At 44.1% G+C, this 15,666-nt stretch overlaps 1 long non-coding RNA gene across 1 annotated transcript in view; it reads left to right on the top strand.

Moving 5' to 3' along the window:
* The first annotated feature begins 1,032 nt into the window (after positions 1–1,032).
* LOC126188889 (uncharacterized) overlaps positions 1,033–15,666 on the top strand; it is a 181,600-nt gene continuing 166,966 nt past the window's right edge. The window contains exon 1 of the long non-coding RNA XR_007537873.1: positions 1,033–1,468. This is a non-coding gene — a long non-coding RNA (uncharacterized LOC126188889). The remainder of the gene's footprint in view (positions 1,469–15,666) is intronic.

Here is a 15,666-nt window from a genome sequence, read left to right on the forward strand (position 1 = left end):
TTGCTTTTTGACTCTCCACATTCTTTGCATTTCGTTATAAGTCAAGAAAGTTCGTTTAAGACGTAAATATCTTGTAATTGCACTAGTCTGCGAGCCATCGTTAGCGTTATTCGCTATTTTTATTAGCGCTGCATTTCAATGTAATGGTGCTCATAACCGTAAGTTGCATACACTGTAGTTCCAAGAACAGCATTAGCTTACGCCAGTGAACCCTTAGAGTTTCTCTGCTGATGGTCCGTCATTCACAGAATCCTTAAAATTTGTTCTGTTCGTTATTTGTTTAGCTTATAATTAATATTTTGGAAATGGCGCCCTTAGTTTGATTTTCACTGTCTACAAGCGAAGGCTGTCATACGGGCTAAGTGAAATGACGCTACGTTGCATCTAATATGAACACACCTGCAGTGGACTGTGACATTGCCTTCTGCCTATTGTGAATATTCTTTAAAACAAATGCCGGCCGAAGTGGCCGTGCGGTTAAAGGCGCTGCAGTCTGGAACCGGGCGACCGCTACGGTCGCAGGCTCGAATCCTGCCTCGTGCATGGATGTGAGTGATGTCCTTAGGCTAGTTAGTTTTAAGTAGTTCTAAGTTCTAGGGGGCTGATGACCTCAGATGTTAAGTACCATAGTGCTCAGAACCATTTGAACCATTTGATTTAAAAGACCAATGCCGGGACGGTACCGGTGAAAGGGCGCGGGCGATTTCCTCGCATATTCTTTGCCAATCCCAGCTCGTGGTCTCTCACTAATGACCCCGCCGTCGACGTGCCGCAAATCGCTAAGCTTCATTCCTCGCCCTTCGACTGTCCGGCTCGCTCGCCGTGCGCAGTTGGGCGGTCAGATGTAAACAAACGGGGCGTTCAGCGGCGCAGGGGCGGGAGCGAGCGGCACTGGCCGGCGCGGCGCGGCGCGCGCTGCCTCCGGTTCCCCCCCTGCTCCGGCGTATTTACCTGAGCCGCCCGAGGCGCTGGCGCACCTTGAGTGGCCCGCCCGGTGTCCGGTCTTACCTGCGCCGGCAGTCTGCGCCGAGCTCACGGCCGGGGCATGCGAGCAGCGGCTGTGTGCGTGCGGGCGGTGCGTGCTGCGTGTGCGTGTGCGTCAGGCCTCCTCAGGACACGCGCCACGTGCGACAAAGGAACTGCACACCGTCCGATACCAGCCACTCCGTGCTGCCGTGGAAACATCTAACATTAAACTGCTTACGAGAAACATACCGTGTTTGTGTGAGAGGTTCGCCTCAAACGTTTCGTGTGAAAGTGACTTGACTGTAGCGGTGGAGTACTTTCCTCGAAGCGAGCCAGCTGTTTACCGCTTTTATCAGTCCCAGACGGTACGCTTGCTTCAGAAATACACATTACTGCCCCCTACACCTTTCACGACGAGCTCCCCCAACCTCTCGGTGAAGCTGTACTGAACTTCAAACGTGGCCAATGTTGCTGGCGTCGCACTAGCCGCGCCGGCGCTCAGGTAAGCAAACAGCAGGCGGCATTCCGCTACTGCTGCTCGCCAGCCGACGGCCGCGAACAACGCTTTCGCTGGTCCCCCACCACCTTTTCTGTCACTGTTTTGTTGTTCTGATTGCATCACGTAGACAAGCGCAGCTCCTATGCACTTTCAGTATTAAACAGTATTTCTTATTCATATTACAGTTCAAGATATTTCTCTTGCTCCCGATTACATCGAACCATTTTGATTTCACACACTGCACGCCAGCGTATTGCGTATTATTCCGATCATATAATTAAAAAAAAGTATTAATGCCGTTAATTGTTCGTCAGACAAAAGGTGCAAGAGTTGTAAGGCTAATCGGAAGTACTGGGCCAAGGAGGCAGAACACTGCTTACCTTTTAAACGAAGCTGCAGGTTGCCTGATCGGGAAGAGAACTGCCGCACCGAGCTTTGCTTAGACTTCGAATTTTGCAGTCTTCTTAAGAGCAGAGAAGTTAAACCCACAGACACACGCCCGATGTTATAACGTGAATCATCATGCCTAATTTCTTTCAAAACGGCTCTGAGCACTATGGGACTTAACATCTGAGGTCATCAGTCCCCTAGAACTTAGACCTACTTAAACCTAACTAACCTAAGGACATCACACACGTCCATGCCCGAGGCAGGATTCGAACCTGCGACCGTAGCGGTCGCGCGGTAATTTCTTTACAAAATCGTAACAGCACTAGTTTAATAGCTGGTCAGCTTCCAGTCAGAAAATAATTTAAATAAAGTTGTATCTGTAGTTATAAAACTAATTTACTACGATCAGACAAAATAATATACGAGGGTCTTCTCGTTTCATGAAGAAAATCTGCAGTATGCTTTCCAGAAGAAATGTTGTAGCGTATCGTGGATTCTTTCCTTTAAATGTATACTCGATACTGCTCATTTCTCTACAATTCTCCACAAACTATACGCATGGTGGTTGTCCGTCACACACTCGGTATAAAATTCCTCTCATCTGGCACACATAAATGCTTCTCACTGTTCTGCTTCTCAGAAAATACCCCTGAAATAATGTTTTCGAGAACTTGTCTCTGAGCAAAATACAATACCGGTACCGTATCTGCCTTCCCCCCCACCCCCTCTTCTTTCATGACTCGGTGATGTTACACCTTCATCAGTGAGTTTCGTTTTATTTTCCAGTCAGGCAATAAGTAAATATTAGTTGAGAATACAGTTAAGTTGGAACTGTCATGGCCGGCCGTTGTGGCCGAGCGGTTGTATGCGCTTCAGTCTGGAACTGAGCGACCGCTACGGTCGCAGGTTCGAATCCTGCCTTGGGCATGCATGTGTGTGATATCCTTAGGTTAGTTAGGTTTAATTAGTTCTAAGGGACTGATGACCTCAGATGTTAAGTCACTTAGTGCTCAGAGCCATTTGAACCATTTTGGAACTGTCACGATATTAAAAAAAGCGTTTATCAAAAATACTTAACAGTACATCACGTCGTCGATGTCGACGTCAGTTTCCGTCTTTACCGCTGTATTGAAATATCAGCTGTACGACAGCAGACGGCGACACAGAAAAAAAAAGATGTAAAGCAAATAGAAAACCACTAATGATAGTGTTACGGAAATCAGCATAGGTGAGGAAAAAGAACGAAAAGTTGTTTTGCTCGGGGTAGAATCTTTAAAAACATACCTATCGTTAAAACAATCGCGGACAGAAATCGTGAGATTTCATAAGAAAAATCACCTCCAGAATAATACACAAACACAGCGAAGTCTTGCCCCGGAGGTAGTATAACAATATAGTTTTATAATACGACAGAAGGAACAAGTACGTATGGTTTCCACGTACAAGGATCAGTTGGAAATGGAAGAAGTGAAGGCAGTGTTGGTGTTGCCTGAGCTTGGCACAGTTCCCCCCCGCCGCGCCGCGCTGCCAGCCTGCACTACACTACACTACACTACACTACACTGCGCGCCTGCTCTGCCCGCGCGGAAGCCGCTACCCACCGCCTCCTCTGCCCTCCCACTGTGTCATACCCACCTCGGCGCTGGCACGTGCCGCATAAACATGTTTATCGCTGCAACTACGGTGAAGAAATATGACCTGTCACTCAAAAATAGTTTCTTACTTTAACCAGAACACGTTTCGCCGTCTTCGCTTCAACTTCAGGACACACAATCAGGCGCAACCCTACCTTCTCTCGATTCTGCCAACTACAATGAGTTTTGCACCTTCATATACACTCTGCAATTCACTGTACAGTGCATATTAAAAGTTAGTAACTAAAATTATTATTCACCGCCTGTCCATCCCATTCGTGTATGGAGTGAAAGGAAAAATTACGAGATGTACGTCTCCGTGCGTGTTGTAGAACCTTATCCGGACAGAGCCACGTTTATGGGAATTTTAGACGTAGAAAAGGCCTTTGGTAATGTTGACTGAATACATTCGTTTGTAATCGGTGACAAATAAAGGGGGCAGAAGCTTATCAACAACTTGTACAGGAACTGGTCTGCTGTTATGAGAGCTGAAGAAGATGGAATAGGAGAAGTAGTTGGGAGACTGGTCCCGACTATCTATGTCGTGTGCTCAGTACATTTTATATCGAATCGCTGTATTAGCTTAAGACATCTGAACGCTGCATCGGGTTCCGTGAATTTAACACTTATTGTAATCGAATACCATACACTCCTTTTTGTTATGAGCATTGGTTTTTCTATTTATCTTCAGTGCAAAGCAGCCATAGGCACCCAACAGTACGGCAGTGCTGCTTGTTACTAACTGAAGAATCGTTGATATACACTGAGAATATCAGCGATTAAGTTGAGCTGTCTTCGAGGGCTTACGGTGAGACTACTTTAGATTCTGTTGCATATACACGGCTGCGTACTGTGTAGTCCCGGCTTTTGCAAACCCTCGTAAAATTTACGGTTGCAGTTCGTACTAATTTGCCGTTCCCGCCAATCTGGTATTGTCAATACAGGGTGTAAAATAGGACATTTTGTACGTGATGTTACAATGCAGTCCTTAGAACTGTAATTAACCAGTGCATAAACTACAAATTATAACATCCTTTGAATAAAATATGTGGTGAAATTTAAGATGGTTTAGTAACAATGTAAAATTTTCCTGCCTTTAGTGTTCTACGGTCAATAAGGGCCAGAATGTACAGTTATCTTGTGTCTGACAAAACTTATTTAGGCCAATTAAACGTGTTAGAAGGTGCCCGTATAGCCGTATCTTGGTTATCAGTTAACGATATAGTGTATTAAACAACTTTCAGAAATATTAGACTGAATCTGCATGTTTAGCTGCATCTACGATACACAAGATATCATGTTGCGAGGGAGTCGTGTTTTCTATGAACGTTTCTTGAAACCACGCTGGTTCTTCTCCAGGAATGTCATACTGTTTGAGATAACAGTACAGCCAACAACCCACATTGTAGCTAGGAATGGCACTGTGAATTCATCAGTTACTTTACTTCAATAAATACTGGCGCAGATCGATGGTATGGCCACAAGAATACAATTTCCGAGTAGCCAACATAACTATATTATCATGGGAACCACGTAAAAATTTATATCAGTGTAAGCGTACGGGGAATAGGACCCAAACACCACAAAAATGTTTGTTTTTATTTACTTCCTTAATCATTGTAAACTTTAAGGGTACGGTGGGTACAGAATGTTTTAAGAAAATGTCGTGCGGTAATGTGTACAGCGTGTGCACTATCTCACCACATAAAAATTATTCTCAACATAATTAAGTTTGACTATAGACTGACCACAACGTGTAGTTTTCCGCTAAGAAGGTTGTTGCGATCCAACTAAATGGGGAAAAAAATGTCAAAATTGTCAAAGGGTGTTAATAGTGAAAACTTCCGCAATGCCAAAGACATTAACTAGTAAGTTTATTGCCAAAATATGTCCCTGCAGCGAAGAAAAAAGATTCTCAGCGAACAAGAATTCTAAATTATTATTATTTATGTGATGTCACAAATCATAATTTAGCTGAGAGGCAGTTAAGAATTTCAGTTATTATTCCAGTATGTGTAACGCCGGCTGCTCTCAGCAAACGCCCCTTCGTCAGTGCTTGTTTAATGTCGGAGGTCGGACCTGCGGCGGAATGCAGCTGGGTGCAAGGCTGCGCTAACGGCACCATGTTCTTGATGGGAGAAAATGCTTGTAGCCAACGTAAATACCCGGCTAGCTGGTGCGCTTACGGCTTTGCTCTGTGTAGTCCAGGGAATTAAGAGATCAGAAGAGAGAGAGAGAGTATACAGTTTGCTTGCGTCGTGCGACACATAATAAAAGGAGAGCGTATAATCTGACGAGGCAGCAGCATTGTATATTTTTACTTAGATATTCGTGTTGACTGCATTGTTATGTAGGTACAGAATGTTTCTCAAGTAAATAAAACGGCAGATAGAAAGAGCTGATACTGAGTATACCAGAAACGGCGATTTAATTTATACATACTTCTTTTTGCAGAATACTGTAGTTAACTTATATAAAATCTCAGCTCACAATTATTCGTAGAATCGCCGAACAAATCACCGTAAGGCTACCGCTGTTTAACCTATGTAGTTACACTTTACCCCGTATTCATTCTGCATAGAATTTCACACTTAAGATTGTTGAACATTGTGACGCACTGGTCGCTTAGAAAGAGAAAAAAAAAAAAATTAAACGCTCTAAACGATGATACCGCTGCTCGCACTAAACCCTCGCTATGCCCCAATGCTATTCTGATCGTAACTGCTGAAGTTTTTAGGAAATTAAGATGATCTGACTAAGGCTTCAAGTGCTACATCACACTATTGCCGTTAATGATAACTGCTCATCCGTGCCCATTATTAACCGGCTTAAGAATACCGTAGCAACGAAATAGATGTCGAATCATGTGCGGAACAATTAAGATAAACGATAGTGAACCAAGAAGCAACCTTTTTATCTGATTGTTTCTTCGGGTCCATGTAGTGACTGTGCTCACAACGATTACCATCATCGATCAGTGCTATGTTTTGGATCACAGCATTCTTAGCGTCCACGATCTGGTTGCATCAATATGCAGCACATTCGTGTGCAAAGACGTACAGATTCCCAGACCCTTGAGATTTATATTCTCCTCCTCTCCGTCCACAACAGCCGTGTGTTTCTGCGCTGGACAGGTTTGGTCTGAACTACGCTTCTGTTACAAAGTGCACCCTTGAAGTCCTTCCTCCTGTGGGCCTACACCTGAGCCATTCTGCCGTGTTATAAAGGTCTTCCAATTAAAACAAAGGTATGACAGACTGCTCCTTTCTTTAAATAAGATACATAATTTTGGCAGTATTGTTCAGATAAATTTATGTGGTGAGAGAAAATTATTTTCTTAGTTCTCCCAGCTGCCGTTCTGTGTAAAATTTGGTAGCATGTACGAAAGTTAACTGTCTCTAAACAATAATAGGGTTTGATATTTAAGTAGTGTGGACAAGATGCTATGTGGCAGCAGTTAACTACCACTTTTTCCGTGTTTTTGTGTCCTGGACACCCTCCCCTTACAGAGGAAACTTAATTCTAAATGGTAAGAGGAACAAATCAGTGCAACATTGTATTGAAATAGCATAAAACAGTTTCATAGCTGATTTAGAACTGTTGTTTAAAATTTAAATCTGTTCAGTGTAAAATGATCCGTGGAATACGTAATTTTCCAGTGAAACGGGTGAAAAAAGTGTCATTAACCTAACGGCTACTCTGGTCGGTGTTCCGTCACGTTACTGAGTATACAGCATCCAAAACAACTGACAGCACATTTAAGACTAAGTATATGTATAAAAGGAAAGTAGTGTAAAGGAAAATTGGAAGCTGTTAGCCGTTTACTGTTGCAGATTTAGGAAAGGGCTTAATGGCTCCCAATACCCATCCAAAGAAGACGTGCAGATCCACAGGATGAAAAACAGAAGTCAGTTAGACACTTTTTCTTTTAGTTTGACTTTCTTTATTTCTACAAAATTTCCTTCTACAGCGATTAAATTTCCTGAGCGAATATATTTCTCTGGAAACACGCACAATAGAGACAGGAATCAGGGTAATTAAAGTGGATGAATTAACTGAGCCTTTTCTTCTCTTTCCCCTCGGCTCACTTGCATTTTGAGGCTGCCAGAGAGCTCAGGTGTACCGCCACAGGTTGGGTCGGTAGAGAGCGCGGGGGCTGCGCCAGGTTGTTTTCGCTACCTGCGAGGGCCCGGGCGCTGTCCCAACCGCGCATTGAAGTCTCCGGCGCGCACGCGCCGCTTCGTTCGGTTCTTTGTCCGGCGCTCAGCTGGTGGCTCGTGGTTGGTCGCTTGTGCGACCCACGCGCAGCGCCGCTCGGTCGACAAACACAGCCGCCTGCCTGCGCGCCACTCTACATGCTTTCGACATCACTCGCTACAAGACCCGAACAGCAGTTTCTTCTCGTCACGCGAGATTATATTACGGCAGATAACTCAGGGAGCTTGCCTTGTGAAGCATTACATGTATATGCGCGACTTGAAGCACTGTTTATCCTAGACTTCGCAGCAAAAGTCATGCAGTACTTTACTCTGTACCAGCTGTTTTGAGTTAGGAAATTTACAGAAACTACAAGCTTTTTAACGAATTCACTTACTCCAAAAGGCGAAGTAGCGCCAAAATTGTGTCCGATATGCTCATTCCGAAATTGTACACGAGACGGCAATAATTTTCCCGCTAAAACTTTCCACTATCGGTAATCTAATCTCATTTTGCTTTTCGTTTTGCTCTGAGTAATAATATGCAGAACTGTGACAAGCTTGCGCATTTGAAAGTAAAGCACTTCGTGCTTTTGTTATTGTGTACAAGAACAACATAATTAGCGTGAGTTGTCTATAAAACATTCATGGTTATTTTAAAATTGGGTGGCACCCGAGTAAATTTTGGCACATATTGGTCTTTCTCCAGCTAGAAACGATGCAAGAAATCGCTTTTTTGCTATGATTTCCATTGTATAAGGGCAACAGAATCGCCAAAGGTGTTCCCTGGGTCGATTCGTTTGTTAACCAACAGCGTCAATGAAAATCTCGGACGACAATCAACGGTTGAGTTTGCCTTTAAACATTAATAGACTACACGTTGAACTTTAAGGACATCGACTGTTCAAGACACTAAATAAATTTTCCACGATTTAATGCTCGAACATATTGGGAAGTCATGCAGTGTGGATTTTGACAGCTGTTTCCGCCGAATTTCCATGGTGGAAATTTTCAGAGGGTTGTAGCGTTGCCGGAAGGGCATCGAAAATGTGACTTCAAAAACCTGGCAGTCTTCGTACGACTTAATCATTTTATCGCGACTCTTGTCTATAATGCTACTAGTTACTCAGATTATTTGTGTGAATAAGAAGCTGATGCATGTGTCTGTTCAAACTTTTCTTCTACTAGTTTCTTGCTTCAACAGACACGAACCACAAGGAATAATTTTCCCGACATAGTACAGCAACTCAAGAGAAACTAGAAAATGCGCTTTATTTTCTTTCTGCCCTCGCTGTTTTATTATCTCAAAACGACCGGTTTCGGGCAATGACAGACATATTCAGAAGTGTGAAAAGAAGTATAATACTGTCCTCACAGTATTAAAGAACTACATTTTTCTATATATGGTACAAACGATGTACTAAGTATTTCTTTTAGTTACGGAGTTACCAGCCTTAACGGAACATTACCAATTTTTCTGTCATATAATAAAGGCAACCTCATATACTGTCGATTTGTACTAAAATTTAAAAGAAATTTGATGAGCACGTTCTAACGGATTTAGAAATACTATATAATTGAACAAAAAACATGACACACGATTTGTGGGACTGACGACAAATTTTATTATATGGAAATGGTTAAAAGCGGTTTTAATATGAGCCACTAAGAGCAAAGTGGTGTAACTTAACTTTTCCCACTTCCGAGAAATGAAAGGTTTCGCTGAATGTAAATTCCAGCTCTACAATAATTCGTGCTTCATTTGATGAAATGTAAAATGAAATATTATAATTACGTTTACTACAGGCATTTTAGTTATTTGTACCTTAAATTCCTTTTCTATAGGCCTTAAAAGCGGGAGTACCACTTTTCCTCTCACTCACTCTGATTCCGGTCATTTTACATAATAGTAGAACGATATACTGACGGAAAATAAGTGTTATTTTGTAGACCACTTTTGATATATAACGGGAACTATCTGAGGACGACTTCGAAATACTTTACAGCTTTTCCAGCGCATCCGATGTGATTTCGTCTGTTGTGTCTAGACAAGACAGTCTAGACACAAGGCGAGGAAGCCCAAAGGGCACGCGTCAACTCACGCCGGCTTGCGTTAAGTCTGAAACAGGATACGTAATGAATGCTAGAAAGAAAAGTACGTAGCTGCTGGAATACTTAACTTTAATCCATCATTTGTATACAGCATTCTTGATGATACAAGTGAGACTCTCTCTAGATATGATTAATGGCGCCTTGCTAGGTCGTAGCCATGGACTTAGCTGAAGGCTATTCTAACTGTCTCTCGGCAAATGAGAGAAAGGCTTCGTCGGTGTAGTCGCTAGCAAAGTGGTCGTACAACTGGGACGAGTCCTAGTACGTCTCTCTAGACCTGCCGTGTGGTGGCGCTCGGTCTGCAATTACTAACAGTGGCGACACGCCGGTACGACATGTACTAATGGACCGCGGCCGATTTAAAGCTACCACCTAGCAAGTGTGGTGTCTGGCGGTGACACCACATCGTCACTCCATATGCGGAAGACATAGGCCCGATCTACTTGTAGCGCGCTTAGGAGGGAAGTCGTCTCTTATGTCACGTAATTACGCGACACTGGCGTATAATTTAAGTGATGAGTTGTAGGCGCCCACATAAGAGAGAAGTGGCCCTTCTTCCCACCCACCGTCGCCGCCCGGCGTGCCCAAGCGTTCCCCGCGGCCCGCCGGCTGCCAAATTATCGATGTTCCGCGGCCGGCGGCCGACGAATCGCGCGCAGCCTTCACGGTCCGGCTCCGAGGAGCGCGCTGTCGGCGGCACCTCAAACCGTGCAGAGGCGGACAAAAAAGAGGAAATATTCGCGCTAAGAAGAGCCGCCCGCTGACAGGTGCGCTGCTGCTGCTGCTGCTGCTGCTGCTGCTGCTGCTGCTACCACCTTTCTCTCGCTCCACGTAAAAATGTTTCCTTGTCTGCCCCCCCCCCCCCTCCAGACGACACTGATCACGGACACGTCGACGCGCGGGATGGTGGTGTCAGGAGACCATTATGGACGCGTACTTTGGCAGTGCTCAAAACCGCTCTGACGACGCAGTGGCGTTTGTGCAAGGAACGTACAAAGTAATCAAATTAAGTCGTGTTTGGGTACGGGCAATTGGTGTCGGCAGCATTTCATTACTCAGCTTGTCTGCCAAGCTAACCGCTGTTTTCTTTTTCGTCAGTAAGCGTCACCGCTTTGACTAAATGCCGCACGAGGTGAATATTTCGATAAAGAAAGGAGACAGCGAAATAATTAGAGAAGAGATAGAACTCGGCCGTCGGCTATTGCCTGAATGGGTACAGTAACGTACCAGCGGAACATGTCTAAAAGGTCAGTGACAAGAGTTGTTCATATGACGGAGCTCATCTGTCGTTTTATTCCTGTTTGGCTGCATAGCGTCTACAAATGTATCATCAGCTCTGTAGTGCTAGAGAACATCCTGTACATTCATTACAGAGTGTTGTTTGCTTCGCATCATTTTCCGCGTTTTTTCGATCCTACACTCGAGTAGTGTGTTCAGTATTGGTAAAATACGTACTAGACGTAAAGAGTATATTATTATACTTATTTAAACAGTTAGAGATGAGGGAGTGTCCTGCCGCATTATGGGCTTCTGTTTTTCCACGCAGTTTATCCACGACTTTCCAGCCCATCTTTGTCACCGAGCAGGGTGGCGCAGTGGTTAGACACTGGACTCGCATTCGGGAGGACGACGGTTCAATCCCGCGTCCGGCCATCCTGATTTACGTTTTCCGTGATTTCCCTAAATCGCTCCAGGCAAATGCCGGGATGGTTCCTCTGAAAGGGCACGGCCGACTTCCTTCCCAATCTTTCCCTAATCCGATGAGACCGATGACCACGCTGTCTGGTCTCTTTCCCCAAACCAACCAACCAACCAACCCAAGTTTGTCGGTGCTGTATGCGACGACCAAAGTCGTCGGTTCGCCGTCACGTGTGCGCTGATGGAAAAAAAAGTAATTACTGAAACTGATGTCTAAATGGCGTATCGTCAAAAATTGTCAACTGTTACATAATAGTACACAGCGCAAGATAAATTTAATGTGGGATAGAACTGCTTTATGCAGGAAAAATATCCAAGAAAGTTCGCGAACTTCAGCAGAAGCATCGCAGGTCTAATGTCTATCACTACTGTAAAAGGTTCTTTCTAACATTACAGATGATCACCGAGAAAAGCAGGAGGTTAGAATTTAATGTCTCGTCGTTATATATGGAACACTAGCTCATTTGTAAGCGGTTTAAGAATGAAGCGGCATTGATAATTTTAAGGAAGTAACCAAACTTCAACCGAGCTAATTTAAAGAAACGTAGGTTTGCCTTTTCTTAATCTAGCTTCTAATATAAGTCGTAGGGTCAGTATTGCCTCAAGATAGTGAAACATCACCTCGAAAACAATACCGGAAATTAGGAATGGTAGCTCGATGTGGCAATCGGCTGTAGCACGCCCACTAACTACCACCGTCAATGTCACGTACTCTCATTTTCTGAGCCACTGCAGAGAATGAAACAAAACTTCTACGTTACTCTTTATTAATGTTCATTCGTTGCACGAGAAAGTCAAAATCTAGGGACAAATCCGGTGTTTTTCGAGGAGAACAGACCACTTGTTGACACTACATTTCACTCTCGCCGTCCCACGGGACTGCCATAAAAAAAGAAAAAAATAGTCTATGCGCATTCATCACAGCACAGTGGACAGTAAAATACGTGACGCCCTTTGTGGAGCTGGGCGAGGTTGTCCGAGTGTTGCTACTAGGACGACTACGATAAGGAATTTTGGCGACTCTAGCGAGGCGCCGGCCGGAGTGACCGAGCGGTTAAAGGCGCTACAGTCTGGAACCGCACGACCGCTACGGTCGCAGGTTCGAATCCTGCCTCGGGCATGGATGTGTGTGATGTCCTTAGGTTAGTTAGGTTTACGTAGTTCTAAGTTCTAGGGGACTAATGACCACAGCAGTTGAGTCCTATAGTGCTCAGAGCCATTTGAACCATCTAGCGAGGCGGGGATATGCAGGAAGGAGCTGGCGCGCAGGCGCAGGTGCCGCAGCCAACGGCGAATCCACTCTACTCGTGTACCGTAACCTCGTTTCCCGCCGCAGCGCGCCGCGCGCGCCCTGGCAGTGACGTCACACGCCTTTCCTTTCTTCGCCCACGGAGCAGCAGCAGCGGCAGCAGCAGCAGCAGCGAACGGGCGCTTCGCCTCTACAGCTGCTCCTCTGCTGCCAGATGCCTGCAGCTCGCGATAAGCCACACAGGGCTCTGTGCTCTGTTATCACTGTCGCACACTACCTCCGCTGTGCGTGTCAGTATTTGGAAAGTCTAATTTTGTAGCAACTTTATCAGTTATGGATAGCTAAAACTGCGCGCCTGTTTCTGGGATACGTTATGCACCAATGACAGCAAGTAGCCACTAATTCAAAAAAATGTTCAAATTTGTGTGAAATCTTATGGGACTTAACTGCTGAGGTCATCAGTCCCTAAGCTTACACTCTACTTAACCTAAATTATCCTAAGGACAAACACACAGCCATGCCCGAGGGAGGACTCGAACCTACGCAGGGACCAACCGCACAGTCCATGACTGCAGCGCCTTAGACCGCTCGGCTAATCCCGCGCGGCAGCCATTAATTATTTTCGATTTTATTCTGACACACTCGCCGATGTCTCAACTGCTTCAGTTCTATGTACATTATAAACGAACGTTGACAGCACAGATCAATTTTGATATTAGATTATGTGATACTGAAGTTACAGCCTTCCAACTAAGAGCTATGTATTAGGTACATTTTATCCATCTGGGCAAGTATGTTGCTTAGTTTCATGACTACGATGTTTTCATGCATCCTCGTTTCGAACTTACATGATACGCGCGCGCGCGCACACCCACCCACACACACACACACACACACACGAAATTGGCGAAAGAAAGCTGGGTACTGCTTGACAGGTTGCAGTTACTTGACGAAAACTGCCAGCAAATACATAATTTTAAAAATACTATTTTATCTAAAACTGACATGTTGAGACCGTGGCTGTGTACAATTAATGTAGGTTAATTCTTACAAAGAAGAAAACAACAACCAGCCACTATTAATAGTCCGCAGCTCGTGGTCGTGCGGTAGCGATCTCGTTTCCCACGCCCGGGTTCGATTCCCGGCGGGGTCAGGGATTTTCTCTGCCTCGTGATGACTGGGTGTTGTGTGCTGTCCTTAGGTTAGTTAGGTTTAAGTAGTTCTAAGTTCTAGGGGACTGATGACCTTAGATGTTAAGTCCCATAGTGCTCAGAGCTTTTTGAACCACTATTAATACTGCTATTTATTTAGGTAAGTAAATATGTGAGGTTAAATGGATGTGGTTATGGTTTACGCTGTATTTCATAGCTTGGAGGTTACTTATTTTCACATAGGGCGCTTCTAACACTGTTTTCTACCGTACGGCAACAACACACCAAAAATACTTCGCCACAGTGGAATAATAAAAATCGAAAACGGACGATAATGTAAAGTGTATCTTGAAAATCATGTGAACAGGCGTCTGATGATGAACTTGCCAGTTCGAAACCGATAACGGTGCTATTTACCTAAATAAATAGCAGTATTAATAGTGGCTGGTTGCTGTTAATTTTAAAAACCCTTCACAGTTAATGCTGCGAAAAGAAATGGTTTCCTACAGGAAACTAGCGACACCTGTTTTGAGTTTGTTTGTAGTACATGCAGTCAGTACTGCTGCACCTGTTCAAAGTATCACTCTGTAATATGATTCCCGCCGTATCTGTTGTAAGATTGTGTTGTGTTAATACGTCGGTGAGGTTTTTGTTCAATAAGTTCTCCAGAGCAGGTCTGATTTGATGAACGGCTACGTTCGAAACTAGTCAGCATTATAAAATACACACAACTGTGACAGAAGTTTTGAATAAGTAATTATCACTTCTTAAGTTGCTGGTCCTTTTCCAACAAAATGTTGGAACTGCATCGATGTAGACAGTCTTATTTTAACTAAATTTTAGACAATGTGTCAGTGTTACGGATATCAGAGGCGAAGCAGAAGTCTCGAACGTTTCCAGTCATTCGCAGAAGTCACCTTTAGTTCGTCCCATGCGTGTAATTCATAATTGTTTTAGTGTTTGGCTCTGAGCACCATGCGACTTAACTTCTGAGGTCATCAGTCGCCTAGAACTTAGAACTAATTAAACCTAACTAACCTAAGGACATCACACACATCCATGCCCGAGGCAGGATTCGAACCTGCGATCGTAGCGGTCGCTCGGTTCCAGACTGTTGCGTCTAGAACCGCACGGCCACCCGGCCGGCTGTTTTAATCTAAGATGATTTTTAAAATTAGCCGTATCTGTCAAAAGAACGAAGTAATTTGACTGTAAATATATCTGTGAAACATTTTGTAATCATTGCATGACCCGAATGTGACATGGAAAAATGATGTGTGAATTAATTTCCTTATGTCTTAGTGAATACGTCGATAAAATGTACCAATAAAAGGAAGAAAATACTTGGAAGAACTCCCTGTCATGTAATCTTTGCGGACAATATTCAGACTATAGGAATATTTTGCCAGTATACGTTTATTTATTTGTCAGATCTTGCTCATCTTTGGTATGTGCTTCTTGAATGTTGACAACATCAATGTTAAGTTTTTGATCTAAATGAAAGCTGGAAGCATGAATGGTCAACAAAAACAATGGGAACAAGAGCCCATCACCTTGATCCCACAAAGAAGCCAAAATGTTTTGAGCTACCGTGGAAACTTTGGTGCCGCCTCAACAGGTTAAGGACTGGCCATAGTGGTTGTAGCTACTTCAGGTACAAATGGGGCTGGATCAGTTCACCTCTGTGTGTATGTAACCAAGAAGAGCAGAAAATTGAACATTTAGTCCAACGCTGTCCACTTCATTCATACCTTGCAATTACGGATGACTT

Source organism: Schistocerca cancellata, chromosome 5 (genome assembly GCF_023864275.1).
Source record: "Schistocerca cancellata isolate TAMUIC-IGC-003103 chromosome 5, iqSchCanc2.1, whole genome shotgun sequence".
Lineage (NCBI taxonomy): Eukaryota > Metazoa > Arthropoda > Insecta > Orthoptera > Acrididae > Schistocerca > Schistocerca cancellata.